Source organism: Lepeophtheirus salmonis, chromosome 7 (genome assembly GCF_016086655.4).
Source record: "Lepeophtheirus salmonis chromosome 7, UVic_Lsal_1.4, whole genome shotgun sequence".
Classification (NCBI taxonomy): Eukaryota; Metazoa; Arthropoda; class Copepoda; order Siphonostomatoida; family Caligidae; genus Lepeophtheirus; species Lepeophtheirus salmonis.
Window position 1 is genome coordinate 3,255,119 of NC_052137.2, and position 24,926 is coordinate 3,280,044.

The window sequence follows — 24,926 nt, forward strand, 5'->3', positions numbered from 1 at the left end:
TCAATTTTTTCATCCACTCGGACTTGACTTTATTTGAATTCGTAGCAATAAGGACCAGAAACCAGGAGGCTCAGGCTAAAGATAGGAAATACCCACATTTTACGGATCCGTGTCGATTTGGATCTCTATACTTAAATATTAAAGCAGATTTCTAATGTTCAAACTTTCAGATCCAGATCCGAAACCAAAATTAGACAGATACTTGTCTATGTTCATGTTACCCCAAGTTCGAACTTTAATTCAATAGGATCCGGATAAAACTAGAATTAAGTATAAAAACAATTCTATAGTTTGTTTAAGATACGAAAAATCCCTGGGATTTCCTTCAAGATATGTAAAAGTTCGAGTAGTGAAAGCCTGTTCAGATCACGGATCTCATATAATACAAATTTATCATTAACGAATACGAGTACTTTGGATCCACATTCAAGACACGCCCTATCTTTATAAAGCAATATTATAAACTTTTCTCCGAAAAATCCTTCAGATCTTTATGAAGATCCAAAAAAGTTCGCGTACACGAAGCCAGCTCAGATCTCAATTTTTTTGGATAATTTAAGCTCATTAACACCGGACGTGTGTACTTTGTATCCGGGTCCACTACCCGTCCTATCTTTAGCTCAGACTTGACTTGGAGAAATTGGATTCAAATACAACTTGTGTCCAACTCCATCCATTATCCATCCCCAAATTTCCATCAGGAGATCTTACCTACGACTATACAATAAAAAGTTTCGTGAAGAAGCTCATTTATCGACGTATACAGATTTTAAATTGATTTAAAAGTAGAAAAAACGATCCTTATTTATGGAAATTGATAAACATAAATTTATAAGTGCAGTAATTAAGTAAACAAATATCGCACACTTAGTTTTTAAATGAGCGCTTGATGGGATATTCAATAGATAATAGTCAAGGTGTATACATGATTTCACGATGTATTAAAATTTAATTAAAAAATACCTGTTCTTTTCTAAGATATGGCTTCGTTTTCATTAGTATGTAAAGGTATACTACATATTCTTACTCCGGAGAACAATATCTTGTGATGAAAATGGCGTTTATTTTGGGCATATTAAAAAAAAGAAACCAAAAATCAACATGATGACCTTGACAATTTGAAGAATTTCTTTGGAGGAGAGCAGCTTAGCTGTCATGATGTTTCGTTAGATCAGCTACGAGGAAGGAGGAAAGGAAGGAAATAAACAAGAAAATTGGTGATAATTATTCCGATGTCAACCCCCAATCCTACTCCAAGTCCAACAAGGGCTTATAACTCCCAAGCAAACCATCGTTGTTGTTCTCCGTATTTCACAAAAGAATGTTTGATAAGGATTTGCAAATAACTGAATGTGGTTGAAAAGGAAGTTCACTACTCAGGAGTAAAATAATAATGATAACAGCTAAGGAAAAGAAAATTTATTCTTCTGATTAACAATATAAAAAAAAAAAAGAAGACCAACCTAAAAAATACATTCGATTTACATGACCATCGATTAAGAGATGAGTTACAATATTTTATTGGTTGATTGATGTATTTTATATCATCAGAATAATAGTTGATAATAAAGATTTTTTGATTCCTTAAAACACTCATTACACGATTAATTAATTTCAATTCTTTTGTTTCATTATAAAACTATTCTACAAATAAAAAAAAAAACAACCTTTATGTCTAAAAAAGAAAGTGTGTTCCATGTATCGAATGTACCTTGACTAATCTTTTATCTCAAACAAGTTCATTTTAAGAAATCAATAAAAAACAAAGGGTAATTGAGGGGTTTTTATTTTACTCAATTTGTATAAAATGCTTTGATTTTGAACTTAATTCACAGGTATAAGTATATCTTGGATACTTATAGTAGTATTAAAGGTAACAATTACAATGGAAATATAAAGTAACATATTGGTAAAATATCCATTCTAATGTTGGGTTGGATAAACATCCCAGGGAATTATTTGCGATAGGGTTTGAAGGGAAGTAAGGGGTCATTCATACACCACCTGGTTCATTCACATAATTCTAACACCCCTTCCCCCATGTGGACTTATGTGGTTCTTTTCTTCATCCTCTCACAACAACAACAACGTGGTTTTTTTGTTGTTCTTCATAGAATGATTTCAAGTGGCTTTTCTTACTAAATATAAATCATATAATTAAGTTTTATTTTAGAAAACAATGTTATATTTTTAAACTCACCTTTTTTAGATTTTTTATGATTTGTTTTCCTTTTTTTCTCCACTTGAGTCAAAGATCCTTCTACTTTGTAAAATATACACTTACAGTTCTTAATGCATAATTTGTATTTAGATACACTTTTACTTGGTATTTCTTTGGAAATATACATATAAAATGATATTTGGTGTAAGTAATGAGTTTTTTATTTAAAATTTTAGTAGTTAAAAATTAATAAAAATTTACCAAAAATGATTGTTCAGAATAAAATTTTTATGAGGAACACTAATTTTTGCTGAAATTTGTAGTTTTGCTTTTTAAGCCATGCAATCTTTATTACAAGTATCCAGAATTCCATAATAAGGACAAACCTTTTCATAGACTTTTTCAAAGGCTGTTATATACTACATTTAATGACTTTTCCCCCAATGTTCCCTGTGACTTGATTTGCTATCTTAACAAGTTATTCACGTTTACATGGTTTTAAGTTGCCCATCTTCTTCCCCAAAGGAAGACAGACGTGGTTTTAGGCGCGCCCCTTTAAGTGGCCCCGTGGTTTGTAAATGCCCCCTAACAGAGGGTTATTTTTTTGATATATTATATGAAACAAATATTTTAATTCTCTACTGAGAAAGCCAAATAATATTTTTTTATCCAAATAATGACATCAAGAAAGACAAAGTTTATGTGTTCCAATGATATAATAAACTATATTAGAGTCTACCAAACGCAATATATATATATATAAAGAGAGCTAAAGAGAGAGAGAAGGTTTGTCTAACTCTTCAAAGTTCTTTCAACCGATAAATTGCCTTTATATAAATATGTGTTTTTATTTTATTTTTACCATAAGTCGACTTTTTCCATGGGTAGTAGGTGCTCAATGTTATTATTTGTCGTCAATCAATGTTATCAATGCTGTTGTTAGATGCAAAGATCTTATATACAAGGTATATCAGTTATCATTATTCCAAACACGCCGAAAACGAGCAGAAATTAAATAAGTTGGGTGTACAATAGTTGGAATTGGGATTTTTGTAAGAACCCCATGAGGAGGCGGGAACAAGACTTATGGTATCACTAAATATATATCTTCCTTGATATTAGCCGCCTGATATATGTTTTGGAGGGAGAAAACGAATATCTCCTGTAAAGAAGAGAACATTCTACATTTAAAATAGCATTAGTGGAGGGGAAATATTCTAATTATAATTAAATTCATATACATCTATTAGATTGTGAAATTGTACAAGTCATTTACACCCCATATAGGCAATAATGCATACTTCAGAGGGAGAAGAAAACATACCAAAGACTTATTTTATTTACCAAAAAGAAGAAAAAACATACGTATCAACTGTTATTCTTTTTTTAATTCATAAACATTGTTTTTTCTCTACACAGATCCCTTCTTTACAGATACTCAAAGCACTCAATATGCGATATATTTATCTTTCTCTTATATTTGCAAGATTTATACTTATTACGTCACAAAATAGAGGGAGCTTTTTAATTTTTTTTTCTCATGAAAACAGCGTCTATAATTTACCTTGTCTGTGAGTATCTGGGATACAAACAGGGTGGGTCCTCCACCCATGGATTATTTGAATAAGAAAAATAGGATGTTTTTTCAAAAAATGTTGATAATGTATGTAATGGTTGGAAAAAAATGCAAATAGCTTTTTGAAACAAGTTCATTTGATATTTGAGTTGGAAAAAATGCAATGATCCGTTAAAAAAAAAAAAATTAGTCTATAAAAATGGGATCGGAAAATTTGAAAAAATAATTCCACATGTTTTCTAAGTCTGTATCTTACAATTGTGGGCAAAAAAAATCAGCTATCATGTTGCGATAGCAATTTCCATTTGCAGTAACGGGGTGATTATCATCATCAACAAAAATGTATTGCCCAATAATCCCTCCAGCATGAAGTCCACACCATTTTTTCGGGATGTAATGATGTCTCAGTGAAGCACTTGTGGATTGCTGCCTGAAGAATAACGCATATTTTGCTTATTAACAAAGGCATTAATCCCAATTCAGCTTCATCAAAGAAGATGATTTTACATTGAAAATCTGCATCAGCATAGAACGGTTATTTTGAAAATAAATTTGGATAATTTGCAATTGCTGATCAAGTGCATATCGCTCAATGATGAAATGTATACTAATGAAGTTTCTAAATGTCAAAGGAAGAAAATAAATATGGTGGGGTTTTTTTTACACGGGAAAATAATTGAAGCGTCCCTTATGAAGAACCCCTTTATTTTGTACAGCTTTAAAACAATTTAGCATAACGTGCTTATTAGCTTAAGGAGATACATGCCCCGTAGTGATATTTTCTTTCACGGCAGCTGTGGCATTTTATCATACCACAGATGAAGTAACTTTATTTATTGGCGAATGTAACTTTTTCTTCAGTCTGTATAATGTACCTTGTTAATTTTATTGAAGGGGTCAATTTTTCATGAAGGCTGAATATTTAGTTATGAAGTCATATTCAACACTCTTAATGGACAAAAAAATCTGTCATGACAACCACAACCTTTTAAAAATATTGAATGTGTATTCAGATTCATATTGTCTAATATTATCGTTCCACAGCCTTTCAAAAATATTGATCGTGTATTCTGAACCATGTTGGGTAATATTATCGTCCTGACTAAAAACTAGTTGTCCAATTTTTGGGAAAGATGACATTTTTTTATAATTTCTTTTTTTTTGTATTGAAAATCGTGTTTTTTTGTCAGATTTTTTTTTGTCGAAAGGGGCAAAAACCAAAATAAATATAACGGTCACAATTTTTCAATTTGTACCTTTAAAAAGTTATTTGTCAAATTTTGTATTTATTACTTTTCTAAATTTTTTTAGTCACTTATAAAATGTAAATCATTCTGTCAAAATTGTCAAAAACCTCACACATATACACACAATCTTGAAATTAATAATTGTTTGTATTCAAAAATGATTTGTGCAAATTATTCAGACAAGGTTTCTCAAAATATTTTTTTATAGAAAATTGCATTGGGTCAAAAAAATTCGCAGGTCCAAAATTTAATAAAAACAAATTGTCTTTCCTACAAAAGGGTTATTCGGTCAAAGTTTGTCGTTTCAAAAAATATTTACCTGTAAAATTTCAAAAAATTTCATTTATTATTTTTCTAAAATTGACCCTCCCCCCCCAACCAAAAAAAATCCTAGTAATTTCCAGCCAGGCTATTGTATACAAAAAATGAATTTAATGGTTAAATTATTATTAATCTTAAAAGGGAGTCAGGAAGAGGAAGGAGGCTGTAGCATGTCAATCAAGATTTCCATGTCTGTAGCTACCTTACCACCCCTACCCTCCCCCGCCCCCAAAAAAAAAAAAAATCTAGTAATTTTTGAGAAAGACTTGAAAAAAGATTGAAACTTTTCTTTAAAAAAATGTCATTTGATAGAACTCAGGGCCTAGAGAAAATTTTTAATTTTCCAAAAAAAAAGAAAAACTCTGCGCCTTAAGTATAATCCTGCAGATCCCCCTAATTTACTAATATGCTTTTATTTTTAATTAATTATATTATTAAAATATATTAAAAATAACGATAATATCCCTTATGTCAAATAAAAAGAAGGTTGCGTGGTTTATACTATTATAAATGTAGCGTTAAGGGAATTTGTTATATTATGTATAATTTAATCATTGTTACTTGTATTCGTTTGTTTTAGCTAGTATAGGGGCGGCCACTGGGGGGGGGGTAACCTAAATATAGAAATTTAACACCCCTCCCCCCCCATCCAAAAAAAAAAAAAATTATATATTTTTCTTACGAATTAATTTTTAACAATGGCCCCTATAAGTCGTGGGCTCATAGCATTCACACTTTTTGCACACTGTTTTGGCTCTGCTGCTGACTATGTACATATCTACCTTTTACTACACATTTCAATTAATATATTGATTTGATTTTATGAGAGTATTTAATCGATTGATTTATAAGAGTCAACAAATAAAAATTCCTAAAATATAAATATCAAATTTCAAATATTATAAATTTAACCATATCAAAAAGCGCGGTTTGTTACAACATATTTCTTGTATGTTAATCAATGTTAAGTTATATTACTCCATGGAAAAGTAATGTCGCCTTATGACCTACTTATTACTTAGGATCAAGAACAATAAAATTACTTTACTTTATATTACTTATTTTTCGATATCCCCTTAAGAAATAAATAATGCTACAATCAATTCAGTAAGTTTTTTTTATATCGAATAAGGATTAGGTGAATATTCAGGGACGTTCTGCAAGGGATGGGCAGGAGGTGCTTTAGCCCCTCCCCCCTACTTTTATTTTCGGTATTAATATTCCTTTAAATGATTTATTATTTTTGTTCTGAAATTCTTTAAATAAAACTATACATAGTTTTTTACATATTAACAATAATAAATGAACATTTTCTAACTTTGCATCGTTAAATTTACATTCTTAACATTTATTCACAAATAATTTCAAAACTATTATTATCTGGTTAATAGCCACTTTATAATTTAGTAATTGTACAAATAATAAAACATGGAACTGCAGTCTCTTAAATTTTTCAACTTTAAACTTTCTGTTTTAAAAAATAATTCACATTATATCACCGTTAAACTTATAGCCCCTATAAATAAAAAAGTGACCGTATTTGACTGCTTTGTTGCCCGTCTTCGGATCAGATTAATAAATTTTATTAATATTATTACAGCAATATATTACTAACTAAGGAGTTACTACACAAACTGATCTTAGTTCGTATTGATATAAAATTATGCATATACATTCTGTCAAAAAAGTACCAGAAATTGTTAATTGAAATTTCCCGTGCTGAAGGGATTTAAAACTTTTTTTTTTATCGGTTAGCAGCACTGTCTTGCATTATGATGCCAAGTGTGGGCGCGATCTTTAGACCAGTTTGTTTGTAACAGCTGGATATGTCAGTTTACTTCACTAGTACTCCACAATTTTTACACTGAAAAAAATTATTGAACAAAGAGTTTGCCTTAAATTTCGTGTTGCGAGCCGAAAGCTCATGTGCTGACGCTTTGAAAATGTTAGAAAAAGCTTTTGGTGAATCAGTTTTATCAAAACCCGTTCATATGAGTGGTTCAAGAAGGGCCGTGAGATCGTTGAAGATGTGCCGCATTCTGGACGACTTTCGCCCTCTATCACCGATCTGAACATCGACGTAGTGAAGGAAATTGTGTTAGAAAATCGTCAAACTAGCTTAAGACAGTTATCATATTGCCCTAACATCTCAACGGCCAGAATTATGGAAGAAAAACTCGTGGATTTTACACAATGCTAACGTTCCATCACACAGAGCCACGAATGTGAGATGATTCAAAGCCAAAAACACAATAAATACCATTGATCAACCAATATATTCACCTGCTTTATCTGCGAGATACTTTTTTTAAATTGCCAATCCGTGGGCCCCATTTTGACTCTATTGAATGCATAAGCCAAAATTCGTGGAAGGAGCTAAATGCCATGCCAAAAAGTGTTTCAAAGACTGGAAAAGACGTAAACATACTTATATTGCATCCAATGGAGATTACTTTGAAGGCGACTAAGTAAATTTTTGAGATTAAATGTGAAATTTGCGTTTTATGTAACAACAATTCCTGGTACTTTTTTTTTGACGGAATGTAATTATGGAATGGTTTGAATAGTTTTAAATCATATGGGGCGTCCGCTGGGGGATAGTCGAGGAAGCTCAACCCCCCTTCCAAAAAAAAATATATATAATTTTTTTCCAAAAAATTAAATTTTTGTTGAAGTGCTGTTAATTTTGGAATTTTTTTTAAATTTTTGTGAACAGCAGTAGATTTTGGAATTTATTTTCCAAAAAGTTTAATATTAGATTTTTTTTCTCCAAAAATTTAATATTTGAATTTTTTTTTTAAATAATTCTAATTTTCTGATTTGTTTTCATAAATTCCATTAATTAAAACTATTAAGTATTTATTTACCTCTTAAAAATACCCATAACATGTCAATATTAACTGTCTAAGATCTATTTCATAAATTTTGATGGCAAAAGTTCTGGGCGACAAGTATGTAGCTCGGCAGACATGTTGGAGGCTAGCATGTACTACGCCAAATAATCTTGGTGGCGAGTGCACTCGCGGCAAAAGAGTGCGAGGCGAACGTCTTTGAGGCGAATTCTCCTTGAACCAACTGTTAGTGAGCATCGCTACATAATTAAGAAGGATAAAACAGATTGATCATAAGTTAATTTGCATTTATAATATTAATATTACTTGTGGGAGTACTCAACATTGCTCGTAGATATTTTTTAAACTAAAATATTGAGTTTTTCAACTCTGTATTACAGCAAATTCGTTGATGGGTCAATAGGGATGGGTAAACTAAAAAAAAATTACTCTCCGCAAGGTGGTATGGCATTTTGTAGCTTGGGACATCACAAAAATAAATTAAAATTGTTATTCCTAGTGATCAAATACAGATTTATGTATTAGCTCACCCATTCTTTTTTTGGAATTGGTAATCTGAAGAATGAATGTTATCATTATTATTTATATCCTGATTTTTTCTAGACCGATTTTTCGGTTCAGACCGTGGTCCCAAACCGTGGACTGATTTTTTCGGTTTCTTTTTGTAGACCAATTTTGATTCGGGTCACTTTATGGACCGATTTTTCCCTGGTTCTCAATTATTATGAGGGAAAACTTTTTAACAATCAACTGTCATTCATTTTTTTCATAAAAATCTCAAATATACATGATAAGTTCTAAAACAAATACTGTATACATATATGAGACGTTGGGATCAAAATTAATCCAGGGTTACCTCTATTTAAACTTTGTATAATGTCATTGTACTTGAAAAAACACATGACATCATATCTAGACCAATTTTTTCAGAACAGAACTAGACCAAATTTTTCCTTGGACCGATCTAGACCGAATTTTTATATGAGACAGGTCGAGACCGAGTTGGAGTTTTGTTGGACCGAACTAATTTTTAATGTTGCCAAAAATGTTACTGATTAGCATCAGTGGTCATACATATATGTATGTTATTAACTTTATGACGTCATCAAATGCAAATGGACGATATATTTTTATCATCATCATTACGTGAAAAATTATGTCATCAACATATTTTTGTATCACACCGATTTTGTATTGTTATGGAATCTAGTGAATACTTGAATAAATCTATAAATTCACCACTTCTGCTGTTGATTTGATTAGGGTACCCCTTAAAAATCAATGTTTTACTTTTATTTGTAATGACTTTTTTTTTTTTAAACAAATGTAAAATTGCTTTTTCAAATCACTTTTTTTAATGTTCCTTTAATTGGTTAGATTGTGTTCCACTGATTCAGTATAAGTAAACATTAAAATATTACAATAACTCCAAGTAACATAGGAATCTTGTGTGAAGTATGTACATATACCATACATAAAGTATATTTCTTTCTCTAGAAATCACCTGGGTGCGAGCTTGTGCACATTGAGTTCAAGAGAATAGTTTGTCCCGAGCGTCTTGTCCATGAACTACGGTATATCCATTAACTTTTATTAAATTTCCTTTTTCGTCCCATTTCTGAAAGAATTCATCTGATTACTTTTTCAGAAAATGTAATTTTTTTTTAAATAGACCAAAAGGTCGATTCTTCTTTCATTTTTTCCTATGTATGTCCTCTGTTCCCTATGATGTCATGTATCCTATATTGTATACGATTCAAATCTATCTGGTTTGAAGTTGATCCCACCCTCCCGCCCCCACAGTGAAGATAGACGTCGTTTTTAGCCTTACCATCCACTTTATCAGTGAACTGTGGATTATAATTTATGAAAATAAGCAAACATATATAAGTATTATTGTTTTTGTGGGGAAAAAAAATCAAAATATCCACTAAAACCCCACCCTACCCCGAAGAATACTTTTTCACCCATTAATGCATATTTTTAAATTCTACTTTCAAAGTAATAATAAGAAACTCGCCATTGGCGTGATCATGGGCGCTATTTTATACTTAAAGTAAAAGTTGTATAGATTTCAAGTTAATAAAGTATAGTTTTAAGATCATATTAAAGGTCAAAAGTCACAAAAAAGGTCAACTTCTTCTAAATTATTATTTTAAAGTTTGTCCCATTTTTAGGATGACCTGATAAGTCTATCTTCTTTTGTATTTTTAAGTTATGTTTGTGTGTTCAAAGGGGGTTTTTAGGGTCCCTATAGCTATTTGAAAATGACTTTTTCAACAACCTTCTCTATTTGTAAAGGGATTCAGAAGTTTCAGTTTAAAATATATATTGCTGAATTTCAAAAGTTTCCTTACATTTCATTTTCTCAAGTGATACATAAAATATAATCCTTATTTTTCATTTTGAAGACAAGAAAGTGTAGACCAACAAACTATTTCGGATACTCAAACATTCAAAAACACTGTACTAACCTCCAAAACGAATAAAATAAGTATCAGAACTCAATCCTAAATGTTATTTCAAGTGGCTACATTAATATAAATTACTTTTATGTGGAGTGCCAAAATCAAATGTACACATACATGGTTGGACAAAGGATAATCAGGGAAACTGTTTATAAAGTAAGAGAAGAAATAAATATATATTACATAAAATTATAATTCAATATTTCTCAAGGGTATCAAACTTCCCTGAAAATACTATAACGAGTATTTTTTATATTCGTATTGTATATTTTGGATATTTTATAAATTTATTTCCCAGTTGGCATATGAGTGAAGGTGTACATTTAATGTACACCTTCACTCAGTCATAATACACTGTACAATATACATAGATAGCAGTCATGAACCCAATTTCATAGTACATTGCAATGAATTCTGACTTATTCAGCCTATACAAAGGGGTAGGCAACCTTTGAGACATGGAGTGCCAACTTCAACATCAATGAGTGTCAATCAGCAGTGGCACACGTGCCATAGGTACCCGACCCCTGGCCTATACTGTTCTTTTAAAATGAGCCATAATTATCATTGGAAGTAAATTGCTCAATATTAACAATGTAATAAAATATAGGACTTGAGTTGATTTATATTCATTTTTCATGTTCAAGAGAAAAATAACAGTATCAAACAAAAGTTGTAATTTCCTTTCAGCTTCAACTTGATACAACGATCACCATAAAGGAACTTTGAAATTGTATTTAATGATGCTCTCATTAATTTGTTTAATAAATCATTTAATACATTTCTGAACTTTTTTTTGGTTAGATATGATCAATCTTCCGGTCACAGCAAAATCTTCAAATCCAAAGATATCTGCTCTCTATTGGTGGAATCCTTAAATTAGTTTCAGAAGAACAATTATATTTACAATTCTGTAATATGAATTAAAAGGCTGGCTGCAAAATATTTAAAATATCTTAAGGATTTATTTTTTTCAAATCAAGATAAAGTTCCTACATTTTAAATATTAACTTATGGTATTAAAGATTTGTGGATGTTCCTAATCGTAGAAAAAAATTATATAAATAGACGTCTAATAATGCTTGTCACATAATCGCAGCAATTGGGTAAACCATCATATGAATTTATGCTATAGTTCAAATCAGGACTAAAATATTGGTGATCCAATAGTTAAACTGTTTTTGTCTACATTAGTGTTGAGTCATGGCAGTCTTCAGAAGTGTGATATATATATATATTTTTTTTTTTTTGAGGCCTATGTCTAACCCAAAAAAGAATTTACCTATGAATTACTTTTAGGTATTTACAAAAATATTGTCGTTACTACTCGTATAAAAATTGCAAAAAGTGAGGGGTCATAACCACCATGGCTACACAAGTGGGGTGGATCCCAGGGGCGTCCGCAGAGGGTGGACTGAATGGATATAGTCCCCCTCCCCAAATCAAGGAATTTTTGGTTTTTTCTAGAATTTTTTTTTGGTGAGGATGAAAAAATTTACGCAAAAATAGGGATTTTTTCGTTCTTTAAATAATGGCATTCAATTATGCAGCAGAACCAAAATTTTAAATTCTTTCCAAAAATTTTTATTTAATTTTTGTAAACACCTATGGATTTTTGAAATTTTGTTCATTAAAATTCAACTTTTTGAAAAAAAATCTGAAAAGGATATATTTTTTTAACAGCTTTGGATTTGTGATATTTTTTTTATAAAACTCGCTGTTGCAACAACTAGAGGAATTACGAACTATGCTGGTTACTCTTCCTAATACTGGTTACTCTTCCTAATACTAGTTACTCGACTGAATAATCGTTACTTTCTTGAATACTCATTACTCTCTAAGACACTTTTTGATCGCTGAAAAACTCGTGAGTCAAAAAATCATATTTAATTTTTTTTTTTGTTAAAAACGTGTCATTAGATTCCCCCTCCCCTAATTTATTGTTAAGAGATTAACTTAAAAATTAGCTTAACTTATTGTAATTGTGGTCATAAGTATAATTAAATAGGTTATATAATCAACACTTCAGTTATGACTATAATCGGGTTATAACCAATATGTTTTTAGTGCCATTGATGCTTTTTATATGAATGCATATTAAAAATAATAGTTTTTAAATGGGTAACATTTACTTCTTAAATATTCATTCCTAAAGAGGATAAATCCTTCTCTAAAAAGTAATAATAAAGATTCTCATTAGATACAGCAACACTTTTAACCAGATCGGAATAAGCAAATTTATTCCTCGTGTGGACGTGAAAACGTTGTCTTGTGGCCTAAGAGTACACATTGCTCAACAATCAACATATTTCTACCTAGTGGTGCCTGTGGGAAAACATAAATTCTAAATTTCACAGGGAGTAAAAGTCAGGTTAGGAAAATTTACATTCCATAATGTTCTCGAACCAGAAAAACGAGGAATCCCAAGTTACGACGATTTACGAGAAAATTATCTTATTTTATGAAGACTAGCCAAGTTTTTGTGATCTTTTTTATTTACGTCTTAAAATTCGAGTACTAATTGACAGCAGATCACTAATTTCTAAAAATTATAAGGTTTAAACTTTATATGGGATGTGTCAACATAACAACATGCAGAAATTATTTTTGTCAAAACTGCGTCTTATAAGGCCTTAAAAGTTTAAATGAGGAGCATCATTAACAAGCTTAAACCTTACTTTCAATAACCCCATACTAACAAATAATATTTGATTATGTAGTTGCATAATGGCTTGTAAAAATCAGATGTTGTGTGTCACAATAAAAACAATCTTGAACAAAAATCAAAAACAGGAGAAAATCCTTTTTTTATTTTTTTACTTCATTTTAGTTAATATAAATCCGTTATTTTTCCAAAAGATGTTTTTAGTAATCTTTATCTCACGCTGTATAAGAGCAATCAGTTTCCGATATATGACGTTAAAAAGATAAGATTTATCCCTTTAAAAAAAATCACAGTCAGTTCTGTGATTATTTGACTCAGTGATGTTTGAGCACGAACAAAGATTGACACAAGGAAAGAGAAAAACTGCCATATTTTACAGTTTTTCTTCAATAAAGGCAAAAACGCAAGCCAGACGTCTGCAAATGTGAGTAGTGCGAATGGTCGTGATACTGTAAGAGCGAATCACACCCAATTTTGGTTTTGTCAATTATGTTCCGGTAAAGATGCTCAGCACTTTGAAAGGACAATTGTCGAAAATGTGGATAAAAATATTAATCGTCGTGTCCGACCATTTTTGTAACCACTCTATTGATTGCCAAGGAGATAAAAATTAACTGAATTTCTTTTTATATCCATTAAAAATAATGAATTTCTTTTTACTATATATTAAAAAGGTATGAGTGTATACTACAAACACTTTTATTATTTTTAGTATTGAGGTTTTCATTTGATATGCACAAATATCATAAAAAAATAAATGAAGGAAGAAGGATCACGGAAAAAAATAAAATAAACATTTTTAGTTTTAAATTATCCCTCCCTTTAAAAAACCTATCTAATCATTATACACATATTGCAAGGCAAAAAACTCAATCAAGTCCGTCACCATACAGAATTTGGACGACACGTGCAAGTATATAACAAAAACCGAAAAAGAGCAATTAATAAGAATAAAATTTAGGAAACAATTCACCATTAAAAGTACCAACAGTCTCGATAGTAAAATTATTTCTTTTTAAAAGGGTTGTAAGACCTTACAGTCCACATTAAAGAGTCCAAATATTTTGCAAACATGGAGCGGATAATACTGAATAACATCCAACCCATATTTCCATCAAGATTCAGAGCTGCCCGGAACCATAAAAGAGAAAGAAGTATATCTTGCAATAGCTAACATGATAACAGCTCTAAACTCCACAGCAGCTAATTGTTCATCATTCGTAATTTTGCTGGCAGTAAAATTAAAATTAAATCTATACAATGCTAATTCCAACGTCTTTGTTCTTTCCCGGGGATCCTTTTTTTTTTTTTAATTCCAAACAAAACTAGTGTTTTTGTTGAATTTGATTCTGGGGCATCCAGTTCCTTTACAATTAAGACAATATTTTGTTTTAGAATTCGAAGACAGGTACAATTCACGAAAGCGTGTATAGAGGAGCTAAAAGTTTTTCCAGGCTCCTTAAATGGAGTATATTAAAAAATAACACCAGCCGAGATTTGAAACTGTTTAATAATTTTTTTTTGTTGTCATAAATATATAGTAAGGATCTCTTTATTTATTTATACCAAGATTTCGAGAGATCTAAAAAAATTCCTAAAATTTTCACACAACTCAGTAACATTATTCCTAAAATCCCTCGAATATACAATTTGCAGATCCCATTCTGAAGGATGAATGTGGTTCCTAGCTGCCCTAAAAAGTTGGGGCGAAATTTACCCTTCACATGTACCGAACAAGGTATTTCGGATTTCATGAACAGTAAAAATAGAATTACGAATAGCCAGACTTAATCCTAGGCAGCTGCGACCCTTTTTATTGATGAAGAATGGTTTCTTTGCTACATTTTGACGAATAATATCATTGGTAAATTTTGACTAATACGTTTGTGTTCGATACCATAAAACATGATGAGCAGCACCCCATGAAAATGAGATTTCTCGACGGATTCATTTGATAAAGTAGTACCCATCATCAGATATATGTATAGTGGAGTATTCGACACAGTATATCTCCATTCCTAAAGGGGATTTTTTGTTATGTCAATAAAAATCTTCTGGCATATCTTGGGGATAATAGAAGGCAGTAGAGTACGCCTGCCTCCTATATATTTATTTGGACTTTTGAGAAAATGGGATGTAATTCGGATGAATAAAGGCCATTATCCAGGATTTATTTTCATTAATTGCCTTCTCCGCTAAAGAAGTAGAGAATGTGCATTATATAAAACCAGGTAAACTATTGCAGCACCATGCAGACTCTTGTCTGGAGATTGTATTTCCACAAACCTGTTACCCTTTTATTAACCAAATTACTTAGTGTCCTCCAATTTGTGTAAGTTTTTCCGTGTCTTAGTCAAAAAATATGGGGTTCAAATCCCTGCTGGGAGAACAGTAGTTTTACTTGCTTTTCTTTTTTTGCTGATATGAAGATCTCAAAGGAAGAAATTCGCCATTTTTTACTTTTTTACTACTTGATGATTGCAACACTTTTTTCAAAGCACAGAAAAAAAAATACGAAATTACTTTTTCCCCAAACTACAACCACATATTTCATACGCATATTTGAATCAGTTAAAGGTTTTTGATTCAAATTTGTGTGATGAATCCAGATACACTATAATTTTGGCTATAGTTTTGAACCGTTGTTTCATTTAAGATACTTATAATAACCCTGATAAAGCCTATAAAATAAAATCTATCAATTTTGGCTACTTTAATTGCAATTTGTGACTCAACCAAAGATTTTGTAAGAATAATTTATTAATAGAAATTGACAATAATTTGTCAAAAAATACAAAGGTAATCTAGAAACAATTTTGATAAAAATCATAGGAACTTGATTTCGTGTCGACGGCCACATACAAGATCTTTTTTATGAAGTAAAGTAGCTCAAAAAATAAAAATAATATTTTTTTCATCCCTTTTTCCCTATGCTGATTTTATATTGACCTGCCACATATACTTGTGAGTAAAAGCTTGAAGAGAAGAGTAAATGGAAAGCCTTTTTATTTACAAGAAGTTTTAAACATTTTTAAGCTTCTCAAGGCTCTTTTCGTATTATTATTTTTTTATCAAATCTCCTTTCTTACTTATTCACAATTTATTCAATTCATTTCCCCCTTCTCTTCCCCTTTTCTCTGCCTCTTCTTCTACGCCATCTAACGAATACAACATGAAGGTCGTCGCTCAGTATTTCCACTCATTGTGGCCTTTCGCAAAAAAAAAAAAAGCAGAGAGTAATCGATGACTTTCTCTTTCAATGTGCACACATTCTCAGTGGGTTTTTAAAAGTATGTAATAATATAAGAAGAGAAAAAGATATAATTTGGGAGTAGAAGAGAGAGGACATGTATTTAACTTGCAAAATCTCTCATTGCAATCCTCTTACATACAACATCCAATAAATTAATTAAGGTAAGGAAATAGTTCATAGATTATAAATAATATTTTGTAAAATAAAGTAAATCTTTATGATGCAAAGAATTTGAATTTTTCAATTTTATTTTATAGCCTATATCAGAGTTTTTATAAATATTTGACATGAAACAACCTTATTTCTTTTCATAATTGAACTGTCAAATTATACGAATCAAAATAGAGTTGTAGAAAATATGACCTGCCAACATGCTAAAATAACAGAAATCAAAAATGACGTCATAAACTTGTTCATTTGAAGGTTCTCTGGAAAAAGAGCAGCTGTCATAAAGCTTCATTAAATTATTTGCAAACAGCTAGAATATGAAATAAATAAACAATCATCCCACTCCGAATATAGCAAGGACATAAGTAGGAATTACTCCATTTTCGATCCTCAATTTGACTTTCAGTCAGACAAGGACTTACACTAAGAATTCCTCAGTGTTACTTTACACACACCCGTGGTTATACCATAGGCGTCCGCATGGGAAGGGATGGAGGAGCTGTAGCTCACCCCTCCCCAAATTAAGGATTTTTTTATTCTTACTATAAAATTTAATATTTACTATTCAAATTAATTTTTAATTTTTTTTTTTCAAAAAATTTTATTTTCTGTGAATTTTTGAAACTTTTCATCACATTTTATATTGGGAATTTTTTTTCATCACATTTTATATTGGGAATTTTTTTCAAAAAATAAATTTTATGTTAATAACATTGAATTTTTGATTTTTTTTTTCCAAAAAATTTAATATTTGAAATTTCCTTTTTAAATTTATTTTCCGAAAAGTTTCATTTTCTGGGCATAGCTATGTATTTTTGAAGTTTTTCTAAAAAAAATTTAACGTGTAAAATTTTTTTTCGCAAATTTTATACTTTAATTTTCATTTTTTATATATTTTTCCAATAAATAAATTTTATGTGCATAGCTTTGAATTTTTGAGATTTTTTCCAAAAATTTAATTTTCTGTGAATACAGATAGGTTTTTGAAATTTTTCTACAAAAAATTTTATATTTGAATTTTTTATTTTTTAAATTTTATTTTGAAAACTTTAAACTTGAAATTTCTTTTCGAAAAATAATTTTATTTGTAGATTACAATAGATTTTTGAATTTACTTTCCAAAAAATTTAATATTTAGTTATTTCCAAAAAATGAAATTTTCTGTGAATAGCGATTGATTTTGAAATTTTCCTGCAAAAATGTATATTTGATTTTTTTTTTCCATGGTTGTTGTTATTATTATTTATTATCAAGATGGGAGCATGAAAAGTTCATAGAAATACGTGGCAGAAGTGCCTCTAAGGGGTTGGCTGGAGGGGCTGTATCTTTCCAGCTGTGGATTTATGAAATTTTTTCGAAAAAATTTAGTATATGAAATTCTGGATTTTGGATTTTTTTTTCCAAAAATATAGCTCTCCCCAAAAATAAAATCCTGTAGACCCCCCTACAAGGTTATGCCATCATGTAATCAATCTTCCATAATTTTCAATTTGATGTACTGTACTGACTACTGGGCAAGATAGACAGATTGTGACGTCACAGAGTATAACAGCAGTACTCTAACAGAAACAGTAAAAAAAGCAATATATAACTACTCGTGGTAACAGTTATACTCTATGACGCCACTATTAAAAACCGTGGGAAAAGTCCAACATCAGTCAAAAAGCGTTATGATATATGCTTGTACTTCTATTAACCTTGGGAACATTTAAGTATAAAGTGCACACCTGTGCATGTGGTCTTGGAAGATAAATAGTAATATTGATGACTTGAAAGGGAGTTATCATTGTAAGTCCTTGTTGGACTCAGAATATAATTTAGGATCGACATTTGAGTAATTATTTCCTATACGTATTCTTGTTAGATCCGGAGTTGGATTTGTATTAAATGAATTATAATTAATATATATAACTATACAGTTTATTTTTTTATATCCTAAAGTTTTGAATTTTTCCAAGTTCCTAGTCCTATTTCTTTTCATAAATTAAACTGTCCAATAAAGTATCGATCTTCATTATGGACCAAAATGGCAAAAAAATTAATCTTGTTGCAGTTTTTTAATAAATGAGGCATTATGTTTTGAGGATTTCAAATACTCGAAGGTCAACACAAATCTAATAGTTATGTATAAAATATGAGAAAGGGCGTCCCCAGGCTTATATTTTGGGAGGGGCTTCGTCTTTGGAATTAGTTGCAAAAAAATTAAAAAATTGAAATTTCATTGAAGAAAATTTGAAAAAATAACTTAAATTCAAAAATCCACAGCTACTCACAAAGAAATATTTTTATTTTTTTAAATTCTAAAATCATATTTTTTGGAAAAAAATTTCAAAAATTCACACCTCTCCACAAAAAATCCAATTTTTTGGGAAAAAAAAATCCAATCAATAGTTTTTCACAAGAAATAATTTTTTTGGGAAAAACAATTCTAAAATCAACAGTTGTTTACAAAAATTAAATTTCTTAACATAAATTTTTCAGAAATTTTCTCTTTAAAAAATCCATAGTTAATCTTAGAAAATTTAACTTTTTGGAAAAAAAATTGAAAGATTAAATTTTTTTTTTGAAAAAAAAAGATCAATTTCAAATATTAAATTTTCTAGTAACAAACAAAAAAAAATGGGGAGAAGGGCTACAGCCCCAACTGTCAGAAACCCCCCTTGATAATTTGCCGGTCAGATAAAATTAAAGGAACAAATAATGACATGGGAAGAGCATGACGTATGATTAAAATATATCTGCAAACAGTTACGAAATGAAATTAGTTGATTTGATGCACAGACTTAACATTTACACTGATGCAATTTTATTGAATAATAATTATATCAAATATTGGCAAGTTATTATGATAATTAAATAGTAACTATAATTACAGAAATATATATTTAAAAAAATCATGAAGCAATAAATCGAATTGATTGTAAATAATTAGTGATGTCTCACGGGCAAAATTTGTAAATTGGTACTCGAGTTTTAAATAAATAAAAAAAAAACACATGAAAACTCGACTCATGGGCATAAAAAGCTGAGTAGTACTCGGAACTTGTCTAAAGCTCGGAACTCTTCAAAAACTCATAACCCTTCAAATCCTTGGATCTTGTCAAAATTTGGGATTCTCATTTTTTTTCTTTTTCCAGCCCATTATAACATGTAATTCTTCCTAGACTGACTTATTTTCTCTCTTCAATTTAGAATTTATGCTTTCCCAGAGGCAAAATTATCTTCACTTTTATTAAATATGTGTCCTTAATCCCAGTTCGTTTGAAAAAAATGCTATTAAGCATAATTTCATATGTTCAAATCTGATTTTCATTCTTCTAGCTACAAATTCTTTTAGTGCATTCCATGAAATTTAAGCTTAAATATAATACCCATTCATCTTGAAGCATTTCAGTATTAGGGTATTAACAAAGTATAAATCATTATCTTTTTGTTTAAATTGTAGTTACATGATAAAATGAATTGATTGGTTGAAATTTTAAGATGTATTCGTATCCGATAAATAATAATAATAAATTAGCCATTAAGAATTTTAATGATGAGGCAATTAATGGGGAAGTTGATGACTTATGTCACTCTAACAATCATATTTATCTTTTCGAATCTCTAGTTTAACCACAAAATTGGGAAATTGTCAACTTTGAATGTATTTTACCAGTTATTAGAGGTTTTAATTCAAATTATGGAAATGATTCCACTCCATCTACCTATACTCTATCCACTTAGAAACCAGAAATGGTAAAAATGCTATTTTTAAGAATTTTTTGACTTTTTAAGAAGGATAAAATTATCGGGATTTACATTCTATGCAGCAAAAAAATAGAAGTTTCTGGAGTCAAACACCACTTGCAAAACAAATATGACTATGAAATTGCTTTAAATAGTTTTATCAAAAATAATACTTTTCAACTCTGATGCTTGATAGAAAGGCAGCTATGATTCCGATCAAGGATCTAAAAAAATATCCATTGCTTCAATAATTCTTTAAGAAATATGATTTTTATGAGTAACGAGTTTTTTAGCAAACAAAAAATGTTAGAGCGAGTGACGATTATTAAGGCGCGAATAACGAGTATTCAAGCAAGTAACGAGTATAGTTTGTAATTTCTAGAATGTTTTTCTTTTTAGAAACTCCAAAATACTCATGGCAGAAAGTTTAACTCGCGGCACATCACTAAACATTACTATATCATCCCAAAAAATAGTGATGTTTGGTGTATCGATCCTATTGTGGTGCAAATCTCCCCATAATTTATTAATAAAGTTTATATTTTTCAAATTCATTTATATTAGTGATGGGACAATTCCAAAAAAATTATCTGATGCCCATTACGGTGGGATTCTAGTAAAAATTTCTGATATCGATTCTTTGATAATTTGATTCTTTAAAAAATAGAAAAAAAATACTATTTTGCTATCAGGAGCGCCCACACGGGCGCCCTCATATTTTGGGATGGGGCTGGGTTTTGATATTAAATTTAATATTTTTTTGAAAAAAAAAAAAATTTTAAATAAAAATTAATTCTTTCTAAAATCTAGAACTATTCACAAAAAATTAAATTTTTTGGAAAAAATTTCAAAACATGTGGCTATTCTCAAAAAATTAAATTGTTGCGTGAAAAAAAATTATATTAAATTTCAAATATTAAATCTTTTTGAAAAAAATTTCAAATGTTAAATTTTTTTGGAAAAAAATTCAAATATTTAATTTCCGGGTAAAAAGCAAAAGTTTCTGAATTTGGGAGGGGGGGGGGCTATTTTTTTCATAACTTAAAAAAAGTAATAAATAGTTAAATACCAGTAATTAATAAGAATTGGAATCGCAAATGAAACATTATTTTCCCGATGCTGATGGTGATTCTACAAAAAAAAACCCTCGATTGTCCACCAAAAAAAGAAAAAAAAATCAAATAGTTTTTTCGTTTGAAGAAATTATTCCTATTTTATTTTTAATTTTTCTAGGTAAAGCCGTCTAGCATCAGCATAAATAGATAGTCCAGTTATCTCAATGTTGTGAAAAACTCCGTATTTTGGTTTCTATAACAGTTTTTGGTAAACAAATTTAAAAGTTTTTTGAAAAAGTAAAATTTAGTCTTTTTTTTATGATCACTACTTAATATGTCTAACATAATTATAAAATATTAAAATTTGGCTTCATCACCTTTGGATATGAATGACCACTAACACTCCTTAATTTGTGTTGAGTTACAATTGTTTATATAAACTTTCAGACTGTTTATAATAAATGATATTAAAACTCAAATATCGTTCATGATTAATTAGTTTATATTAACTTTTTTCAGAAGAACAATTTGTATGCATTACTTAAATTACGTTTAATAATATATCACGTTTTCTCCCTTGAAAGAGTTTGATATCAAATCATTAATTTCAATCACGTTTTTGTTCTTGATCTGATTAATATAATGGAAATTATCAGAAAGAAATACATGTAGGTAATAAGATGGACAAATGATTTTGCAAAGATATCAGCTGTCCAAAGGAGAATAATATGACTTCACATTTGTTTATTTTTATAAACATTAAAGATTACTTAGGGGAAGTAAAAAAAAAGGAATTTATATTTGAGCACAGAATCCAAAACTGATCTCAGTTTTTCTCCCACTCATCTAAATTCTGAAATATCTGGGAGTATAGTTATCCGGGACTGTTATCCTTCAGAGACATTTTTTACCCTTAAAACAATCCCCAAATTAGAGTTAGTATTTAGAAATCTTATGTAAAAGTGTTTTTATTGATTTTGTATCTTGTTCCTAACTCGAAATATTTACATGTTGAGGCTGAAAAATGATCTTTTTCTGAAGACACTTATAACTAATTTATAATACATAGTCATGAAGAATATATATCTTATATTATAGAAAATATTTAATGTATAATATAAAATATATGCATCTTCAAAGATTTTTGTTCAATTTTGTATTTTATAAGTAATCCCATTTTTTATGGGGAATTACAAGCTGATACTCAACATTATCATCACATTTTCCCCGATTTCAATGACAATTGCATGACTTCATGCCCCGTGAAGGAAGATCGAGGCAATTGAAGGTAGATACATCTAACTTGATCATCCATCTCAAGAGATATTCGAATTCGGATTCCAAATTCCCCGAGGAACGACGGGAGGAAAATCTATCAGAGGAAAACTAACATACCTTAGACAGTTTTACTCTCTAACGAGTCCCCATTCTAGTTATTTCGAGATGAGTGTGAATAACACGTTGAAAAACATATGAATACAGTTTATATTACGACAATATATGTAAGAGTTCCCTAAGTCACTCAATACTTGGACCAAGTATTCAACATGTTTGGTTTCTGTTGAGTTTTGGTCGCCTCACTGTTGTTGCTCCTCCAACCAATATTACCAAATTAGCCGATTTTGTGAAACTAGACTAGTGAAATTTGCCAACAACTTGCCGATGTTTTATTCACTTAATGGTTAGATTTTTTTGTAAGAATAATATAAGTACCAAGAATATAATGGCAAATGTATTCATAGCTGATAAAGGAAATAACATGTAACAATAGAAAAATGTAATTTTTATGACATAAAAATAACAACAATGATAATTAGACACAAAACAAAGGATCAATAAAAAATAATGGTAATTATCCTTCTTGTTGAAGCAAATTCTACGTCCACTCCTTGACTCTGAATGAATTAGGAAGGATCAAATAAAGGAATGGACTGTGAGTTGGGAGATAAAATTGTAGAAAGGGAAGGTTCTGGAAGTGTTTACTTGTTCTTCTGATTTCTAGTTGGAAGATGCAAAAGTTTCGTTCCAAAAGAAACCATGGAGTAAGTGAAGATGCAGAAGAACTCGTTATAACTCATTGCCTTATTAAGAAGCGCTGACACAAGATTTATTTTGGTCTTTGTCTCAGTTGTTCTTGATCAAACGAATAAATGTGTGTCACAAGAAATTGGTTTTTTTTTCTTCCTTTACCAGTTGATATTACGGAAAAAAATCTGTACATTATTTAGTAATTCAATGAAAGTTTTCCAAAGTTTCATTCACGACTCGCTGAGACACGCTGCACTGTATATTACAAGTACAATAAATTAACCCATGTTGTGAGAGAGTTGCAAAGAATATGATGGATTAAAAATTGTGCTTATTTATACACAATATGCATTTAGTAGACAACAACACCAGATATGCATAATTTCGTGTAGATCCTGGGGCCTGGGGGCCATTTCTACATACTTATATACACACATAGTGTATTTATTCATGAAATAGAAGGAGAAAGTTTTCTTTTGATTATAGGGAGGAAAGTTATAAATAATTATTCTACATGGAATTAAGTCATGCATATAATTAAGACAACAGATTCATTATTATTATTATTTTTTTGTTTAGATAAATGAACAAAAGGCTTTATTTTGTAAATGAAATTTCTATAGAGAATTTTCACCGACGTCATATATTGCATCATAATAGTACGTAAGCCAACTTAGCTTAAAAATTTATATTAAGGGTGCCCGCAGGATCAACCATGCTGACGTCACTTCAAAACACTCTATTAGTATACCGCTAAAATGACACAAAAGAACAAGCTAAAAATGTTTCCGTGAAAATCGATCAGTAAGCTAAAATAATCGATTACGTTCTACTCCTTAAATTATATTAACCATTTTTTGATTCGTTGAGTCGAAGTTGAAGCTTTTAGCTACTTTATTCAGATATAATTCAATATACAATGTTCAACATAGAATTGATTTTAAAAAAAACCTATTTCTAAGGTCCTAAATTTTAATGAGGAATATCATGAACAAACTCAAAACCTTACCTATAATAACCTAATACCGACATATGACAAAGAATATATGCTGTTATAGGAGTGTATGATGGTCTGTAAAAAAAACAAAGCTGGAAAGGCCACCACTTTTTTCACAGATTTGCACCTCTGTATCAATAGCTTGTGTGGTTCCGTATCCGACCTCCATATCATTTTTTAGTTATGTATAGTGTATATCTGCACTTCCGTATCATTTAACCCTGATCTGTTGTACAACCATTTGAAGTGATAGCTGTATCTAATATCAGTCACCTTTCTTCATAGTTGTGAAAAAGTTTATTTTATGTTCTCTTCCTAGAAGCTAAAAAGTGACGATCCCATTGTAAGATCTCCCAACAACACATAAATGCATATGAATAGAATTCATATTCCAAAACTTTTAGAT

At 30.0% G+C, this 24,926-nt stretch overlaps 1 protein-coding gene across 1 annotated transcript in view; it reads left to right on the plus strand.

Annotated features, from left to right (window-relative positions):
* The first annotated feature begins 16,528 nt into the window (after positions 1-16,528).
* The window catches only part of Septin4 (septin 4), a 33,655-nt gene continuing 25,257 nt past the window's right edge, over positions 16,529-24,926 (plus strand). The window contains exon 1 of the mRNA XM_040716671.2: positions 16,529-16,704. The gene's annotated coding sequence lies outside the window, so the exon portion shown is untranslated. The remainder of the gene's footprint in view (positions 16,705-24,926) is intronic.